The sequence below is a fragment of the Rhinolophus ferrumequinum genome, chromosome 26 (assembly GCF_004115265.2).
Source record: "Rhinolophus ferrumequinum isolate MPI-CBG mRhiFer1 chromosome 26, mRhiFer1_v1.p, whole genome shotgun sequence".
Taxonomy (NCBI): domain Eukaryota; kingdom Metazoa; phylum Chordata; class Mammalia; order Chiroptera; family Rhinolophidae; genus Rhinolophus; species Rhinolophus ferrumequinum.
This window is the reverse complement of record NC_046309.1, coordinates 19,096,469-19,116,562: the sequence shown is the minus strand read 5'-3', so window position 1 is coordinate 19,116,562 and position 20,094 is coordinate 19,096,469.

Genomic DNA, 20,094 nt, shown 5'->3' with positions numbered 1-20,094 from the left:
CTACGTATGACCTTATCATGGCTAAGACATCACTAGGCGATAGGAATTTTTCAGCTTCTAATCTTATGGAACCATCTTCGTGCATGCAGTCCGTCCATCGTTGACCGAAAACTCATTATGTGGTACATGACTATATGTCAATTTTATCTCAATAGAGCTGGAAGAAAAAAAGAATCACTTCCATATCTATTATCTCCATTATTTTCCTCTAACTCAATGGCTGTAAGTCTGCCACTGTCATCAATAATCTCTTTAAACTAAATGCTTCACTCTCATTTCTTAGCTTTCCCTCGTTAGATTCCACTAACACTAGATTTCATAATGTTTCTCATTTACCTCTTAAACGTTTTGATCCTGAGCACAATTTTTATCCTGCCCTCAATTGTTCCAGTGGGTTCCGTTCTGCAATAAGTCATCATCTGCTTCCATGTCTGCAGTCTTCTTGTTTGGAGCAGCACATAAACTCATTTAGAATATTCCAATGATTTCTTGATGATTTCAGCAGATTTATGCTGGAAGTCTCCTGACTTTCAGTCAGGGAACAGTTTCTCTGAACAAAGTTTTAGCTATAGATTCCCAAGGAATAATAATTAAAAACACACAGACTGTTTCACTGGTTTAAAGATAATTGACAATGTAATATAACCTCCAAATTTCAAGGAAATTATTTGCTCACTTTGAAATATCAAATTCCAAATACTTTCTTCTTTCTATATATCTAGATCCCATTCTAGAAATGTATCCTTAAGTATAAAATCCCTTTCATAACTTTTACTTTTTGACATAAATTGGGAGTACGTAAGACTAAAAATGTCAAATATATCTAAAGGCAGTCTGCTAAACCAACAATATTACATTCAAGGCAGACAATATGTTTGCTTGTTTTAAAATAAATCAATATATGCATCACGTACATACACTTGAGTAAATATGATTGATTATTCAGGCATCTCTCTGAGTAAGCATTTTTTAAAAGCTCATTGTCAAGCATTTTCTAGTATTCTCACCCATTTCCAAATATACACAATTTATTGAGCCCAAGCTTCTTCCCAAGATAAGTGTGTTGGCAAAGACATGTGTTGAAAAGGCAGAGAAAATCTGCAAATTACAGATTTCTTTACTATGGAAAAGAACAAAATGTGTAAACTTAATTTTTATTTTGTTTGTTACAAAGTTCTGAGACTCATGGTACACAATTAGCCATTAAATAGAATTCAATTAGTTTGTATCTTTATATGATACTTAAAGATGTTTGTTGACTCAGGATAGAACCACACATAGGTAGTTATAATTCAACCCCCATTATAATTTCAGAAGAGCTGGAGCTTACTTTTAGCACTAGCTTTCCTCACAATCTGTGTTTTTTCCCCTTCATGCTCACCAACCTTTATCTGCTCCTTCCCTTAGTCCTTCTTTCTACAAATACTCTCAATCCATTCAGGACCCTTGGATTTATATATATTTATTTATTCAGAAACAATAATTTGGAAGGTTTTAAATATTCTTTGACTTACTGATACCAATCATTATGTTACCTTCTGTTATAGGCTATTGATATTAACAAACAAACAGTGACTTCAACTAAAATAATGTAGCTCTAAGAGAGAAATCTCAGGTTTTAGTAAAGGGATTTGGGGATGGGGTAGGAAACTAAGGAATTCCCCTACATCCTTGGAATAAGCCAACCTGTGGCATACAAGACTGTTTGTGATAAAACCTTAGGGCAATTGATTCACTCCAAGCACATTTTTACATCTCATGAAAAGATATGGATCATTATACCAGAGATTTTAAATCACTCAATTTCATAGTATGTATTTTAATTTATATTTAATATTTAAACTAATATTTATATTTAAATTAATATATATTTTAATTTATGAAATGAGGATCAATATACATACCTAAAGTATTTATTATTGGGCTATGAACCTTTAATAAGTGAGTTTAAAGTGCCATGCTGCATAAATGGTAACAAGGCATTATTCACCTGTGTTACCCATCATATTAATCTAAAGTTTATTTGCTTAATTAAGAAAGCATTAGTCTTTTCAAAAGTTCCCTTCCTTATTATAAGCATAATCTCATAAAGAGAAGAATGTTCTCAGTAAAATGAAAACAAATTCCTATGCAAGAATATGAGAAATAATGAACTGAAAAGATAAATGAATGAATGTATGCTTCTTCACTGATATAGCACATTACATTTTACATGTGTCTGGGGAAATCTTGTCAACTCATTTCAGAGTGCTTTCATGAGTGTGGAGGAAAAGTCCAGATGCTCTAACAGCATCTAGTGGCTTCCAATGTTCTTTGGTTTTATGGGCACATCTCTGTTTGGTAGTCCCAATGCCTTCTCTGTGGTGTGTGTGTGTGTGTGTGTGTGTGTGTGTGTGTGTGTGTGTGTGTGTGTGTGTATGTGGGTGTGTAATCTCCCTCTGCTTCACTCTTATAAGGATTTAGGATTAGGGTATTTAGAGCCCACCTGGATAATATTTATTAGCATCTCAAGGTTCTTAACTGCTTCTGCAAAGACCCTTTTCTTTTTTGACAAATAGGTTCCAGGGATGAGGATGTGGATATCTTTATTTGGGGTGCGGGGAAGGGGGAGCGGAGGGAAAGGAGTTCACTTTTTAGCTCACCATAAACCTCACCATAAACCTCTACTTTTTAGCTCACCATAAACCCTCTACAGAGGGTGCCCCAAAAATGTATACACATTTTAAGAAAGGAAAAAAGTGCATTCAAACTGTACTACTCAATGTACACCAATAACAAAAGATGAATTCAATCATGTGTATACATTTTTTTGGCACCTCCGTAGAGTTTAGATTCTTTCCCCAATTCCATGTGGAACCCTAAGCCCTATGATTCTGTAACAGAATCTTAGCTGTTTATTTCTCTAATTTTCCCCCATCTCTCCTCAGCCATCATTCTTATTTCCTCTATTACGAAGAGGGAAGGGATAAAGCTGTTGATCTTTTTCTCTAATTAGGAGAAAATAAGTGTGATAAACACACAGTTCGGTACCTGCTAGACAACCGCCCCCCTCCCCCCCCCCACACACACACACTTCTTCGCTAAGAGAATCTCAGTTTCATTCTGGAGAGGATGCAGCCGGTCCAGACAGAGACCCCTGATCTGATCTGCGGACTCCCACCAACCGCAGGGCTGCTGTCCTCCCCGCCCCCAGACTGCTCGCAGCTGCATTGGACCAGCGAGATCAAGGAAGTCTGGGACAGCTCCTCCAGGGAAGAACTGTGCTTTCCCAAAAACAACTCCAAGCTTTGAATGTCTGTGTTGGGGGAGGCCAGAGTGGGGCAAAAGGGGAAGGATCTGAAGTCAAACCATTTTGACTCAAATTACTGCTTTTCACTGAATAATACTTTTGGAGTTTATGATTTACGGCTATATAATCAAGTTACTGCCTATGAATTTCTTTCGTTTGTGTTTCTAATTGATATTAGTTTTCTTAGGTATTTGAATTAAGAGATTATATGATCTTAGCTTTACTCCTTGACATTTAGCTAGGATATTCTGCCTTGATTATTAAATGGATATGTTTGCTGTTGCTTATATCGAGAGGAAAAAAGTATATCTATGTGATTTTTCCACCTCACCCAGCTTTGGAAATACATCTATATGAATACACATAAGTGTCATCAATGATAAAGGAGATAAAACAATTTGGTTTGGATGCTCAAAGAGTTTTTTAAATAGTAAATCTTATTAAAAATCTAAAGGTGGTGCTAATAATCGAAATACCAAACAGAAAGCTAAATTTCTAGATAATGAAACAGTGTTTGGATATTCAGAAAGAAATGTGGTCTGAAATGTCATGTTCAGAAAAGAAATCAAACAGTCGTAAGCTAAAAGGAACAAAGTTATGCTGTAACGGAACAGTACGCAGAGAACCTAGAGGATATGCACGTACACACTCCCTTCTCATGTTGGCTTCCCAAAACTTAGATAAAAAAATAATCGGATCAAAAAATCCCATTGTCTGTCATGGGATAGTGATGTTTTATAAGTGACCTAGAATGCTGCTGTTAAATAAATGCTCTAGTTTATGTAACATTGAAGAACCATGTCTCATTGTACATGCCCGTTTTAGTTTCTATTTCCTTTAGAACAATACAAAAAAAAAAAAAAATCAGTGAGAACTCTCCCTGATGGGAAAAAAAAAAATCAAATGATGCTGATAAAGCAACACTGAAATGACCAAAAAAGTCTAGAAACTGCAAGTAAAATTCAAAAGGATTTGCATTTGCTGTGTAAGTTGGCTGAGGTGGCAAATCACATTTAATGCTGACAACTGTTAAAAATAATGATAAATGGAGACCGAAAATACGCAGGTAAACGAAGCAAGCAAACCAGAATCGCTGAGCTCCTATTAGATGGCAAAAAACTGACATAGGTTGAAATCCTTTGAATGGTAAGAAATGCAGGAGGGAGGATAGAGGAAACTGATTTACAAATGTCATGAGCTTAAATCCTGAGTTTGTATATCCTTTCCACATTAATATTTTATCCACCTGCTCTGCCTCAAGGTGGCTAAAGTGATATTAAATAAAAATCATGTATATGTTTTTTTAGGTAAAGAAGTGTTCAACTTTATGCTTGTAGACAAAAACTAGTTTGAATGGAAATTGTCATATTTTTTAAAACAAGTTTTATAGCAAAGGTTCCAAAATAAAGGGCCAACTTTAATATTTCCCACTCCATCCTGAAACTGACTAATGTTGACAAATACTGAAGTTAGAAATCTTACAGATCTTGAGACGAAAAGAGCATTGCAAGCCTGAATACTACTATACTTGGTCTGAACATTGTCTTTCATATAAATGGCAAAATGAAAGCTATTTGCGGGGGTTGGGAGGAGCAAATGAATGTTTTTTTCAGTGGATTCAGTATTACAATAGGCATTAACTATCAGCTTTTTCAGTGCGCTCTAAGTAGCCTGTGTTGCCAGGGGAGTGTATCAGATCAAAGGTATATATGGGCAGAATAACGATTTTAATCATATCTATTAAAAAAAACAACACTTCATTGGAGATGACAGCATAGTTCTAGGCACTAGATCAAATGTCTATGAAATGTTTATGAAAGAACTTTGTAATTTTCAAGTTCGTCTCTCAATATGATAGAGCATATGCCATGAATGATTCTGAGCAGTTCCCTCTAGAACTAAGAGACTTCTCGACCATTTACCTTAGGTTGATAAACAAATATTATTAATTTCTATTTATACCATGTCATAATTGGCAAAACAATAGATAATTTAATAGAAGATTGCAAAATGGGCCGGCTTCATCAATAGATTATGGAGTAGCAAGTCCAAGATTTGGCTGAGAGTGCAAAGTTGGTCATTGCTGCTAATAGATATCAATGAATTTATTTTTGTATTTTGATCTTTTATTCATCCACTTTGCCAGACATGTTAATTCTAATCATGCTCTGTCACTGACATTTTGTCTTCTATGAAAAGAATTCCATCATATGTGATGATGACAGTTTTGACAGTCTTATCTTTAACTTGACCAACCATATATCATTTATTGTTTGTTTGCGTGTTTAACTTATAGGTATTACTGGGTTTGCTAATATCTCCAGTAAACTATGAAGTAGGTGTGGTTCATACTTGGTATCTTTGCTTGTCCTTGATCAAATGAGAACGCTTTCAACAGTAAACAGGTTTTTGCTGTAGAATATTGGTAGATAATTTAACAGATTAAGTAGGCTCTTTTTCTTCCTAAATTATTAAACATTTTTTTCATAAATGGATGCTGAAATTTATCAAATACTTTTTCTATATCTTTTGAAGTAACAGATGGTTTTCTTTTCATCTCTTGGTAGGATAAATGCCATTTATAGATTGTTTTTTTAAATGACCATCTTTGTATTCTTGTAATATACCTGGCTCAGTCATTATACTTGATTTTGTTTTCAGTAAGTTCCTAGATTTGTTGTTTTCATATTTTGCTAAGGAGTTTACAAATAAGTTGATGTGTATATCCTTTGCCTTTCATTTATCATCTCTGCTTATTATTAAAGCTCTAGGTTAAGCCAGCTCACAACTGAGGAAAGCAATGTTTTCTCTATTTTTCATGCTCTGTATAATACTATATTGTAGTATGCAAAGTAAATAAATAATGGGTTGTATTGCCCTATACGTGTTTTTAGCTCCTTGCATCTGTGTTAGTAATTTGGGCACCCAAAGCTCTCTAAGAAACTATAAATAAGAGGAAGAATCCTAATTCCTTAACTAGACATCTGAGAAAAGAGATGTTTAAAAAACAAAAGAGTCCCCCATCGTGCCCAAGGCCACACCAGTGTTTATTGGCGGCGTTCCTTGTTCAAAGTATACTTTTTCTCTGATTCTTTTAAAAGGTTCTCATCAGTTTAAATTTCTTGGATGTCAGGTAAAATGGTGATGTATTTCATCTCACTGTGTAAAGCACATTTTATTCCTATTCACAATGAAATGATTTCAGTTGAAAAGACACGCTTTGGGGAAGACTTCAAACCCAGTAAAAACCAGACTTACCTTTTAAAAAGATTCAAATTAAATCTGACATGAAGTATGGCACCCTGGACCATTCAGATTGCAATTAATTTTGACAGTGTTCAGTTGATTGCACCTTTCATTGTGATTATACGGAGACTATATTACATATTAAAACTTTCAGATGTTAGCTATCCAAAATTAAGGTCTCCTTTATCTCTAACTGCAGAGGCGTATAATTTGGCCTTTGTCATAAAAAAATATTTGCTCCTCACATAAAAAATCATAACATGTCTCCACAATGCTTAAAGGAAAACGTTTAGTAAATTCAAAATTCTTCATTTTTCAGCTCAAACCTTACTTTCTAGCCTTGTTTTCTCCCAAACCCTTACATGAACAGGCACACACCAGGGGACATACCCTCTTGATTTCAGTTTATCTAGGTTTACACAAACAAGTTCAGAGTGTTACAGAGCTCCAGCTCTGGTTCCCTGTCATCCTTTCAGCATCTTCCTCGAGCCATTCTAATCAAGCTCTCTACTTGTGGGAGCCCCGCAACAAACCACCCAGGAGAGAACCATTCCTTCCGGTAGCTCCTAGAGACAAGAAATCAAGCACATGGATGCCCAATGTCCAGAAAACATCTGGACTCTGTTTTACCCAGACCAAGTCCCATGTTTATATGCAAACCCTTCCGTGTGATTGGAATATGAGGGTTTGGCTCTACCCAATTAATGTCACTTTGAGGAACAGGGAGTGGGGGTGGGTAAGGTCACATCCACCCTAACATCTGGCTCAGGATGGGAACAGGAGTCCCATCCAAGGGGATACAAGCATAGGCACTACATGTTATTCATTTTTGTATCTCACTATGTAGTATCTATAGATGTTCAAGAAAAACTTGAAGGGTGAAAGAACTATGATCCTTCACATGTTAAACTTTTGTACGGCACTGAATAGTAAGTTTAAATTGTACAAAGAAAAAAAAATGGATAAAAGTCATTACCACTGGAAGTATATTGATGATCAAAACTGAGAATTTACCTTCATTATGTTTTTTCTGACCCCCCTCCATTTTGCTGACCAGTCCTTTCTTCATAGCTTCCCTATTCCCACATAATCAAAGCCTTTATCCAGCTACAGAATACACACATATATACATATACTATTATATACATTATATCACTTATAGCATATATATTAATAGTATTATACGAGGTCTGACAAGTTCACAAACTCATCCTAGAAAAAGTGCTGCATCCCTCACTGCTGAATATCACTATGGTCACCTTCGAAGTACTCCCCTTGGGAAGCTCTGCACCGATGCCAGTGCCTAGTCCACTCCTCAATGCAATTTTGGAACTCTTTTTCTGGAATGGCCGTCAGAGCTGTCGTCGTATTACCCTTGATGTCCTAAATGTCATAAAAATGTCTTCCTTTCTATATTTCCTTTATCTTTGAGTTAAAAAAGAAATCATTGGGGGCCAGATCAGGTGAGTAGGGAGGATGTTCCAATACAGTTATTTGTTTACTGGCCAAAAACTCCCTCACAGACAGTGCTCTGTGAGCTGGTGCATTGTCGTGGTACAAGAGCCATGAATTGTTGGTGAAAAGTTCGGGTCGTTTTCAACCTTTTCAGCACTTCCAAATAGTAAACTTGGTTAACTGTTTGTCCAGTTGGTATAAATTCATAATGAGTAATCCCTCTGATATCAAAAAAAGGTTAGCAACATCGTTGCAACAAGTTCACGAACTTAATTGTCTGACCTAGTATTATATACATTGTATACAACATTGATTATGTACTACATATTATATTCTTATGCATGTATTATACCATACATTAAATATAATGTATTATATATATATATATTATATGTTAGATATAGTATATTATATACATTATACTGTGGACAAAAAAGAAAAAAGGGTTCTATGGAAAGTAACCTCACAGGGTGATCTGATCATAAATTCCTAACTGGGCAGGCCATGGTGGGGAGTCACACCCAAGCATGGAACGTTCTAGTAAAAGATTTACCTTTCTTTAAGCAAGTCCTGCGCATTGTTTCTGTGCATTTAGGTTAACACACCCTTGAAATAACCACCCTCAGGAGAGTACATAATCTTGTTAACTATCCTGTGATCCAATCCCCACCTTGCTTTCTCCAATATTCCTTAGTCCCATCCTTAATTTCAAATGCATAAAAGAAGCTGAAAAATTGTCATTCTCCAGAGCTTTTGAGATCTTTCTCCTCAGCATTTGTCATCAGTTTGGCTCAAATAAACTCTTATAAAAATTCTCTACAGGTTTGCACATTTATTATGCTGACATCTACTATTATATAATGTTATATATTATATACAGTTATATACATTATTTACTATTAGTGTGCACTATATGTGTGTATGGATGGACAAGAAATAGAATACCTTTATTAACAGACAATAAGATTGTGTACGTAGAAAATCCTAAGGATTATATTATTTAGCAAGTTTTCAGAACATTATAATATAAAAGATTCTGTAATAAGCTCATGCCCGTTTTTCCATTAAACTAAGGTACATCATATATATCGTGGTGGTTCATAATCCAAAGAAGAAAAGGACCTGGGGGGCTGCATCTGGCAGTTTTTGGATCTCTCTATAGTTTATGCTTTCTTTCTCCTGTTATGCTTTATTGGATGGTATGAGATAGTCTTCAAAAGTCATTTTTAACCAGTTGTTTATCCAGTACCATAGTTAATCAGTTGTTACAGTGCCTTTTGTTGAAAATGCATTCCTTCGCAGTCCTTCAGTTTTACTGAAGCCTTACATAAGTATACCTAGTCTTGTGAGTCCTTCTCTTTGTCTCGTCCTGAGTAGCAAGTACTCTGCCCTTGTTGTACCACTGAATATACGAGGTGCAACCAAACAATACGGTGGATGTTTAAATAAAAAATACATTTATTACAGCAAAAGGCACACTACCATTAATCCCCCTCAAAATACTCCTCGTCACTTCAAACACACTTATCCCATTGTTCTTGCCACTTTCTGAAGCAGTTCTGGAAGTCCTCTTTTGTGTCTTTAGTTGCGCTATTGTGGCTGCCTCGATGTCCTGAATTGTTTTGACTTTGGGGAAGAGCCAGAAGTCACACTGTGCCAGATCCAGTGAATAAGGTGGATGAGGACACACTGTAACGTTTTTATTTGACAGGAATTGCCATATACCAGAAACGATGTGTGACATGGAGCATTGTCATGATGGAGGATGTTTTATGGCACACTTTAAAACACACCTTCTCTCAACCATAGCTCACACCCGACTGCCTGCACTGAACAAGTTGAAACTTGTCACACACTGTTACTAAGGTTTGACATGTCGCTTCCCATATCGAAGATCCCTGCCTTTCCGTTGGATGGCACTTGGCAGCAGCATTCACTGTATTTTTTGATCACACCTTGTAGTACTGTGATTAAGATCATGGCCTCAGCCTGCAGTTTCTGTTGTGAATCCTTATTATTCCACTTACTGGTTGTGAGTTTGGAGGCCAGTTTTTTACATTTCTGAGCCTCGGTTTCCTCATCGATATAAGGAATGTAATTATAGTACCAGCCTCATGGGATTGTTGGGAGAATTAAATAGTGTTTATATAGAAACACTATATATATAGAAACACTATATATATAGAAACACTCTATATATATAGAATTATATATAGAGAATATATATAGAATATTTATATAGAAACACTATATAGTGTTATATATATACTATATATATACTTATAGTATATATATATAGTGTTTCAAATTGTGCTCAAACAGCTATTACACCTATTTATTACAGCCACCATCGCCAACACTTCCACTACTATTACCACCAAACTACTGTGATCATTACCTAATTATAGATCTGAGAAGTGTTCACAGTAGCCTTTACTGAAGCTGACACATGTGCTCTGTCTGTTGCACTCTGACTCCAAGTTGTAGTGACAAAATATTTTGCCCCTGACTTTTTAAATTCAAGTAAAGTTATATTTTAAAAAGAAATTACCATTCAAACTCAATTACCCTAGCAAAATATGTGCCTTGGCTTCTGTCCTCTTAACTGTGGTGCATAAAAGTCTCTGTTGCACATGCATGCAACTCATTCTAGGTTATCTTATCTGTATTTCCAGCATAATTTACAACTCAACTCCATTTTCAGAAAAACAAATTCTGGATAGCTTAAAATGGAAAAAGGGACCAGATGTGAATTAATTTGGAACAATATGAGAAAACTTTCTATATCATAACCCAAATAAAGGTTAGGAATGTGTCAAAAATAAACGTGGTCTAATTCAAAATAATGTTCCAACGTTTTCCCAGAAATGGATAATTTAAAATAAAGATGAGACAAAAATATTCCTCATAACGGTTTTAATGTAGTTTAAATGAAGGGCAAAGAACCCAGTATTTTTAGTTGCTGACGTATAGTATTCACACCTAAAACAAAGGTTAAATCAATGGTTATATATAGTTTTACATAGTTGTCGAAAATATACCTGAGCGTATTTATTTATAAATTATACACTATTGTATTAATGATTTACTATATTATAAAATATGTAAAAATATAAATTAAAAATAGAAAGATAAAGTATTTCATTTTTTTATTAATGATTTTAAAAATGTTTCTCTCATAGATACTCTAATAGGAAATACTTTGCTAATTTTGAAAATCTAGTAAAACATTTGGTATCCACAAATTAAAGTTCTGATTATCAGTTCAATTTATATAAATAATTGATTTTAATGGCTGTTGCAAGTGAAAAAGACATCATACTGAGAAGGTTATATCCAAACTGAAAAAAAATTCTCAGTTGTACTTACTGTATCATGATACTAATATTTCAACCACATCCACAAATTCTGTGAATGTTTTTACTGAAATTTGTCTGGTAAAATTTCATTTTCCCTAATGCCAAGTTAAAATGCTGCTGTACTTTGAAAGGTAAAGTTTTATTTTTAATATTTGCCTGAAACCATATGAGAAAATTTTCACATATTTGGAAAACATTCTTTTTTCTAAAATGAAATATGTGTGGCTAATATCTAAGTTCAACTCTTCAATATTTTTTACAAAGCAGCTAGTACATTTCTAAGTAATGTAAATGAACTTCAAGGTCACATCTCTTCTCATTATAAAGTATTTTAAAGATTTTCCTTTGTAAAAGATTTTGATTTTTTAAATTAATAATAATGACATAGTAAAATATTTTGTGCACTGCTGCCTTTATTTTCTTAACCTATAATACATTGCACAAAAATAATTCAATAAATGCATTTCATGCAGGATGCTATTTTCCCAACCTTATCTTTCACTCATTAAAAAAAAACACAGTCAAGGCAACTAGTCTACTGTGGTTACATTTATGTATCTTTTCCTTAAAGCTTTTGTTTTTTAATTAAAAGAATCATTTATTATTGAAGTGTTAACCAATGCATATACTTTTGAGAGACTCACAGAAAAAATAATTTCAATATTTCATCATCTATCAAATTTTCTATGGTAAGATGTATTAGAAATATGTACTCCCATCCAAATGTATAGGAAACTTCCACACTAAATAATTTGATCTATTAGTTGCTATTTCAAATCTTCAGCAATATTTTCATGTATCTCACAATAATATTTTCTGATTAAAAAAACAAATTTTAGTTTAAGATCATATTTTTCATAGTATTGATGAGTAGAGAAAGTGGAACCCTCATACATTGTTGGTGGGAATGTGAAATGGAGAGCTACTGTGGAAAACATTTTGGCACGTCCATAGTAAATTAAACACAGAATTACCATGTGACGCAGCAATATCATTCGTATGATTGTACCCAAGAAAATTGGAATCATATGTCCACACAAAAACTTGTACGTAAATGTTCATGGTGGCATTATTCATAATATCCAAAGAGTCTAAATTTAAATGTCCATCAACTGATGAATGGATATTTAAAAAATGTGGAATATCTACACAATGGAATATTATTCAGCCATAAAAAGGAATGAAGTACTGATACATATTACAGCATGGATGGACCTTGACAACATTATGCTAAGTACAAGAAGCCAGACACGAAGGTCATATATTGCATGATTCCATTTATATGAAATGTGCAGAATAGACAAACCCATAGAGACAGAAAGTAGCTTAGTGGTTGCCAGAGGTGAGGGGTGAATTGGGAGGTTTAGGGTTTCCTTGGGGATGTTGGAAAGTATCTGAAATTAGATACTTGTTGTGAGGATTTCACAACATTGTGACTATAATAAAAAATGACTGAATTATATATACTTTGAAATGGTTTAAATAAACTATCTTTGTGATTATCACCCCACATCCTCTGAAATGCATTTCACAGTCTTACCTTTGGGATATATCTCTCTCCAGAAGGATCCTGTTGCAATGAAAGATGCTCTGATGTATGCAGGCCCATTAAGTCCCACCACTGCGAATATAATTAATCAACCTCCCAGAGGAAGGCAACTCTACAACAGCAGCTGTGAGGACAGACAAATGACGATGCGGTCAGCTCCCAGACACATAATCTGTTAACCTCTGCACCAGGAAAACAAAATAAATGCAGGAATAGAGACAAAGTCAAAGTGCTACAGACGGAAGGCTTTTTAATAGAAGCAGCATTTTAAAGGAATCTTGAAACTGAAGTGGAATGTAATTGTGAAGTAAGGAGAGAAGGACATTGCAAGTGGAGGAAACAGCATGAGCAAACATGGAAGAATGAAACTGTGATGGAAGGATACGCTACAGAGGAGACCGACAGAGATGATGCAGGATAGGACAGCTTCTCAGAATGAACTACGAACTTACAGGAATGTGAAAAATTAAAACCATATATTTAGATTAAGTTCCTTATTACTATTATTGTTAGTATTATTATTTTCATGGTTATTACTGTCATTGTGATGATTTTAAGCAAAGAATACAAAATACTTTTACAATAACTTCATTTCCCATGTAGAATGTCACTAGTCTCTGGGGTGGTGAGGGGTGGCAGTCACCTGCCGATGATTCTGTACAAGAAAACTAGGAATTTTTTTAGATCTAAAAATCTAAATTTTTTGCTATATCCCAATACTCTTATAATGTAAAATCTCCTCAGTGTTCAGGAAAAACATATTCAATCATTTTATGTTTTCAGTAGAAAAAAATTACAGACAGCTGGGCTTTCTCACCTTACGCTCACCTCAACATTGACAACATGGTATTCTATTTTGGGGCAAAAGCCATTTCGGGACTTGGCATCCCTTGTTTTCTTTCTCCACCTCTCAGCTGTCCAACCTTCCAGAAAATTATTTACCTTCAAAATCAGGATGAAACCAAATGACTGAATATCTTGAAAGTTACCCTAAGAAGTTAAATTCCTTACATAATTATAGTCAAGAAGATGGAAGAGGAAAGGAGCGAGATGATTCTAGGTGTGGAGCTGGTATACTGACTTTAAAAGTAGCTTTATCAATGCCTGCTTCAAATGGAATTCCAAGCCACCTGATGTTATAGACGTTGCCTTGGTTTCGCTCCTTATAGAAGTTAAAATTATTATGATTAAGTACTTTTTCTTTGGACCTTTGGTTCTCAGTACCATCAGCTGCTGGGATTCTGGGACATTGGAGATGCAGGTATAGCTAAGACAAATTGGTCAGCTGAAAGGCAAGACAAAAATATTACTGTGCTATTTTTTATCTGCTCATCAAACAAATCAAATTTTGTGTGATCAGTTACTTCAGGTCACTTTATTAAAAGATCATACTGCTGCAAAAATTGGTCATTTTGGGATGGAGGAAGCAAATGACATTATAATTCAATGCAGGCTGACAGGTTTAGATCAAAGACTGTTTCCTGGCAATTTCTGTAATGAAAACAGGATCTATACACATGAGACTTGCAATACTTAATTTGAATTCAGCATGGACCACTGTCCCTAGGTGCATACAGACATGTGTCACTTTTAAATGAATAAACACGACTTGAATAACTTGGCTCTTGCATTAGATATAACATGCTGATTATTCTTTTTAAAAGTAGTCATATTTCCAATATAGTCACGGAGATATGAAATATAGCATAAGGAATAGAATCAACAATGTTGTAAAGATCGTGTAAGGTGCCAGATGGGCACTGGACTTATCAGGGGGATCACGTCATAGACCGTGTAGATGCCTGACTGATGTGATATATACCTGAAGCTGAAGTAGAATAATATTGTATGTCAACTATAAGTAAATATATGTGTGTATATACATATATATACACACATATATATAAACACACACACATATATATATATATATATATATATATATATATATATATATATATATATATATATATCACACACACAAAGGTTGGATAATTAACTTTGTGAACTTGATATATATACCTGACCCCCGTGATGGAGTCTGGGCTGGCCTACTGGATGATGAGACACATGGCCCTGTCATCCTCATCACCAGCTGGCAGCACCAAAGCCAGACAAGTGAGCAGGTTCCTGCTAGCCAAATGTGGGACAATTGGAACTCCAACAAGGATAATGATTGCAATGAATTGAAATCCATTGTTACGGAGTGAATGTTTGAGTCCTCCTAAAGTTCCTGTGTTGAAATCCTAACCCCAATGTCATGTTGTTAAGAGGTGGGGCCTGGGGGAGGTTAGGAGGTCATGAGGGTGGAGCCCTCACGAATGGAATTAGTGCCCTTATAACAGAGACCCCAGGGAGTTATCTTGCCCCTTCTACCACGTGAGGATACGAGGAGAAATCCTCAGTCCACAGGCTGGAGGAGAACTCTCCCCAACACTGACCCCCTGATCTTGGCCTTCCAGCCCCCAGAACTGTGAGAAATAAGTTTCTGTAGTTTATAAGCCACCCAGACTGTGGTATTTTGTTACAGAAGCCTGATTGGACTAAGACACCCATCAAATATGTTTAAATCGATGAGTTGATAATGGTGTAAAAAAGAAAAAAAAAATGATCATTTACTTTCAGAAGGTGACTGAGGACAAATTTGTTATGGTGATAAATGGGAAATAAAAGGAAAGACTAAAACATTGGTCTTGCTTTACTAATCTTATATGATACCAAAATAATAGTGGAGGAAGAGCCTTTATGTATAGAATTATTCCAGCCAGCATATTAAAAATTAAATGACAAGCAGTAGAATTTTACAACTCCCATCAAATTAATGAATCTAGTCATGGGGTCCACAGCTACTAATATCACGAAAAGGACAGCCAAACAGCACGTGACCCCTCACACAAGAACGCAATACAACTTGTGGTGTTGCCAAAGGGACTGAGCCTGAGTCTAATGAAACCTGCGTGTTATCTGCCAGATTGTGACAAATACAGAGGACAGAGGAATATCCACAACTACAGGTCAAATAGACCTAGTCCTTCACAAAATAAATTGTAAAGAAAAGTCGGGAGTGGAAGGAAAAACTGCAGAGTAATAGTGATTTAGGTGACACATCCAAAAATTGCACACACACACACACACACACACACACACACACACACACACACACACACCAAACTGAAAATGGGCACGATAAAATGCAGCATCTAGGGATGCATGCTTGAGAATACCTCAGCCTTAATTTATTTAGGCACTTTTTGAATATGTGCAATTTGCAAAGCTCTGTTTTAGTCGTTAGAATATTTAGATGACAGAGCTATAAAAAAAAAAAGCAAAGATGTGATTCAAGTAAAGAACTGTGGCTGCATTTGTGGGGAGGGACATGAGAGGGCCTCCTGGGGTCAGGCCACAGTTCTCTTTCTTGCCATGAATGCTGGGTACTGGGGTGTTAGTCTGATGATAATTCATTAAGCCATATGTTTGTCTTGTTTATTCTTCTGTATATGTGTCTTATATGCATTTCAGAAGTTAAAAAATAAAAATGAGAGAGACTCTATCGGTTAGGAAAAGTAGCTCTAAGGTCAGATTCAGAAATAAAGCAGAAAAGTGCCTTTTTTATGTCCTTGACCTTTTCTGTCCTGAGGCACTGTCCCCATGCATGTGCCCAGAATTGAGCTCTCTTGGTTTCAGACTGATGACCTGTTTTAGTTTTTCTGCCGTACATATCTCCAGTCTAGAAACCAGCACATACTTAGTGCTCAACAAATATGTGTTGAATGAATTAGTACAGAGGTTAAAAGTTTTGAACACCTCTTAAACATTTTAAATCTATAAAGGGATGTTTTTTAATGCTAGCTGAGGAAAAACTGTTCTTTTCAAGAATTAAGAGGAGGTGGCCTTGTAATGTGAACTCATCATCATCCATCACAAGATATCCATTAAGATGCTTTCAGGACTGTACAGTTCCTATTTTCCTGATAGGTTTCCAGATCATCTTTATTATATTACCTTTTGCTAACATAAGTTATAAAAAAGAAAAAAAAAAAGACTAGATTGTTGCTTTTGTAAAATTTAGGTACATCATATGAATCATGCTTCAAGATGTCCCTGATTCTAAGCTAAACAAATTACAGCTGAAATCCTAGCAAATACACGTATCATAGGGTCAGAAGGCAACATTTACGCTAACAATCAATAATGAATGATTATCTAATTTTAAAAATTGAAAAGGTCTTATTTATTTTCAATTTTATGATGTCAAAAAATAATGATTTTTTTGTTATCAACTTCCAATATTATGTCATATATAAAATTTACATATAGATATGAGTTTTCTTACCCAGACGGCATTCAGATGATAGCCACTATTCCCAATCTATTAAAAGGAAACAAAAACAAAGGGCAATATACACTGGTACGTATCAACTTTTCCCCTGTATGTTCCCACACTGAAACCTATACCCAGAACAAAATGGTAAGAGGCTTCAATGGAAGTACATACACTTTTAATAACTTTGATCATATCCAAAGTTTTAATTTCCCAGCTCCTAGGAACAATGAAACAATGGCACAAGTACATAAATGGAACAAGTACTTAAATGGAAATTAAATGAAAAATATCAAAGCAAATGTCAAAAGCATCTTTTCATAAAAGATTTAGGAACACTTTAAAATAAACAGAAAAAAGAAAATCCTACAAGCTCTAGTGTTAAAAATCACTAGAGCTATTAAAGAAAAGAAAAAAGAAAAAAAAAAAAACAAAAACAGTTATACTAGATGGTATCCTAGTACGAGGGAACTTAAACACCGAAGGATAAACCTCTATCTATAGGTTGAATGATCCTCATGTATTAAGCCTTTCTTTGTTCTCCCAAAGGTTCACTTGTATTTAGATATCAGTTACTGTGTGTCAGTCTGCAGACTAGGTAAATAAATTTGCTTTTTACAGTGAAAAGTATACAGCATGGGGAAATAGTTCCAGCACACACGAAAGCCTCCAAATGACTTTGATTACTTGTAGTTACTAAAAGGCCAGGAAGAGATGAAGCCAAGATGCTGACTTTGAGTAGTTGCTAGCCTTTGATTTTCATTCTAAGTGAATTTTCTCTTGCAATTTGTCTCCACCCTGTGTCATAAAAATGATGAACTCACAGAATGACAGACTGGGAAAAATCATTCGAGTCTCCCTGGATGACTTATCCATGTAGTAGGTTTTGGCTGTCTGTACAAGATTGTGCCGCATCTGAGGAGAAAGACACCTCTCATTCTCCCCAGATACCCAATCTGCGTTTCCAATTTGTTCGAATCTCAATCTTTCTGACGTCTCATAGGCATAACTCCAGTAGCAATGGAATCTGTGTTCAAATGCATCGTCAGTGAGGCACTGTAACTTCTGATTGAGCATTTAGAAGCTCTCCTTGGTCTCTGTCACAATTTAGTAACTACTAGCAATAAAGCATGAGGCACAGACCTCTCCCTAGTGATTTCACCTGGATTATTTGTTTACTTATAAAATAAATGTGATCGGAATTCTACTTTGAAGGTCATTCATGCTTTCTTTACTGCATTTCTCTTTGACCCCCACCTAAAGCATCCATCTTTCTGGGGCGTCATTACGTTTCCCTGCGAACACTTAGAGTCAGAAATGAAGTAATATTTTGCTTGAGGCATTCAAAATAGGATTTTGTAGTGAAACAATGGCCCACAAAGAAGGACCTTTCCTTGAGAGAAGAGTTCAGTGTATTTAATTATATTCAATACCTTAAGGTTTAAGCTGGAGGACTCCATTCATAGGGTCCCCCAATAATGAAGTGATGGGCTGGCACCACGAGATCACCAGGATTGCTGATGGAAGGGAAGAAAGGCACAGGTGGAAGGCAGCGAAGGAAAGGACAAAGCAGCCAATTTATTCCAGGGCCTAAGGCATCAGGCGGGGAGTGGTTCACCAGGCAGGTTGGAAGATGTAGGGGCTTTGGTTTGGACAAAGAAACTACCACTCAAGTAACTGAAGGAAAAGAAATTTTTGCTCTGCTCCCCATTTGGAACCTTAAGAAGAGTCTGTCCTCATCAACCAGAGGTTCAGGTTGAAGTTTAACTTACAGTAAATTCAATGTCTGTCTTTCTCAACCTTCTACAGCTAAGCCTTAGGTCAGGCAAACACCCTACAGCTCTGATGCAACAGCTTAAGCAGCTCTGTAAGATCGCTGAGATTGGTAAAAAAATCTGTTTGAACACCCCTTGCAAGTCTAAAGTCTGATGAGGGGTTTACCTAAAAAAAATGTTTCTGTGGCTTTCATTTACGATTCAAAACAATGTTTCTGCTAAGCCTATATATTTTGTTTCTCTTGTAGCTCCCTACTAATTGCACCTTTTAAAAAAAATAAATAATGGGAGTTAGCTGGATGTATCAAACTCGTTCCATTTTGTAAGAAAGAAAAATAATGATGAAAGTTATAGAATCATAATTTATAGTAATAAAGCAAACAGCATTTCTTCAAGAATCTTATAAAGTACAAAAGTAGAGATGGGTCAGAAAACCACATAGATTGCAGAGAAAATAAAGTAGGATCTGGGCAAAAATCATATATATTAAGAAAAGTTATGTATGTGAATGTCTAAGTATATTTATGTCTCACCATCAGAAATGGTTTTCCTCTATAAAGCATATATATATATATATATATATATATATATATATATATATATATATATAAAGCATATATATATATAAAGCATATATATATATATATATATATATATATATATATATATACACACACACACACATATATATATATGTAATTTCCATTTGGGGAGAAGTTTCCAAGAGCTTTATGACCATGGGGGGGAAATGTGCTCCCACTTTTTCTTCATATTATTCTTTCCATTTCCAAGCAAACAGCAGAAATACAACAATCAAATGCTAGTAAGCGTGGGGTTATTTTTCTCCCTCTCTCCTACATTTTCTCAGCTAGCGCAGCAACTCTCCTTTTTCTTAAATTTCTGTGTGATTGAAATGTCATGAATCTACCTCATAATCTACTTAAAATAAATGAAATATTTCACCAAAATCTAAAGGGTTTCTACATAAAGATCTCGCTTTCATTTACTGTTATTTAAGCCTGTAACTTAGTCTTAATGACCACTTAACTGAACTTGAGGAGCAACTCTGGATCCTGTGTCTCCCATGAAGGTAGGACTCT